The sequence below is a fragment of the Etheostoma spectabile genome, chromosome 4 (assembly GCF_008692095.1).
Source record: "Etheostoma spectabile isolate EspeVRDwgs_2016 chromosome 4, UIUC_Espe_1.0, whole genome shotgun sequence".
In the NCBI taxonomy this organism is placed as follows: Eukaryota; Metazoa; Chordata; class Actinopteri; order Perciformes; family Percidae; genus Etheostoma; species Etheostoma spectabile.
The window spans coordinates 952,518-953,309 of NC_045736.1; the positions used below are offsets into that span (position 1 = coordinate 952,518).

The window sequence follows — 792 nt, forward strand, 5'->3', positions numbered from 1 at the left end:
GGGTTTTTAACTCACTGATTTTTGGGGGTTTTAAGGCTCAAAACATTAATATTTTCTTTGTTCTCCCAGTTTTCATGAGCGACCTTTTTTTAGAACTCTCTAAAGACCCGCTGTACCAAAGTGGGGTGCTGCTCAGCAGCACATAGACACAGTTAGAGACGAGCTGGTGAATGTTGTAGATGATTTAGCAGGTAAATAGGGTTAGGGTTGTAGCGCAGTCGGAGCGTACCAGAATATGCGGTATGGTGGCCAAGTCTATTTTGATGGGAAAAAAGCAGCAAGTAAGGTCATGTTGTAACATGTGCAAAATGAGGCTTGGCATTGTTTTGCTGAAATAAGCAGCAACGTCCATGAAAAAGACTTTGCTTGGATGGTGTCACATTTGCTCCAAAGTTGCTCAAAATCAGGACTATCTTTCAGCATTAATGGTGCCTTCACAGATGTGCAAGTTACCCATGCCATTGGCACTAACACACCCCAGTACAATCACAGATGATGGCTTTCAAACTTTGCGCAGACAACAATATGGATGGTCCTTTACCTCTTTGGCCCGGAGGACATGATGTCCATGATTTCCAAAAACAATTTAAAATGTTGACTTCTTGCCCAGAGAAGCCAGTGGCGTTACGGGGTGTTGTTGATATATGTCTATCACTTTGCATAGTAGAGTTTTACCTTGCACTTATAGATGTAGCGATGAACTGTGTTAACTGACAATGGATTTCCAAAGTGTTCCTGAGCAACGTAGTAATAATGTCCTTTACATAATGATGCTGGTTTTTAATGCAGTGC

The 792-nt window shown here is 41.8% G+C and overlaps 1 long non-coding RNA gene across 1 annotated transcript in view; it reads right to left on the reverse strand.

Moving 5' to 3' along the window:
• The window catches only part of LOC116688618 (uncharacterized), a 19,736-nt gene that overhangs the window by 5,403 nt on the left and 13,541 nt on the right, over positions 1-792 (reverse strand). The gene's annotated exons all lie outside the window — the stretch shown is intronic.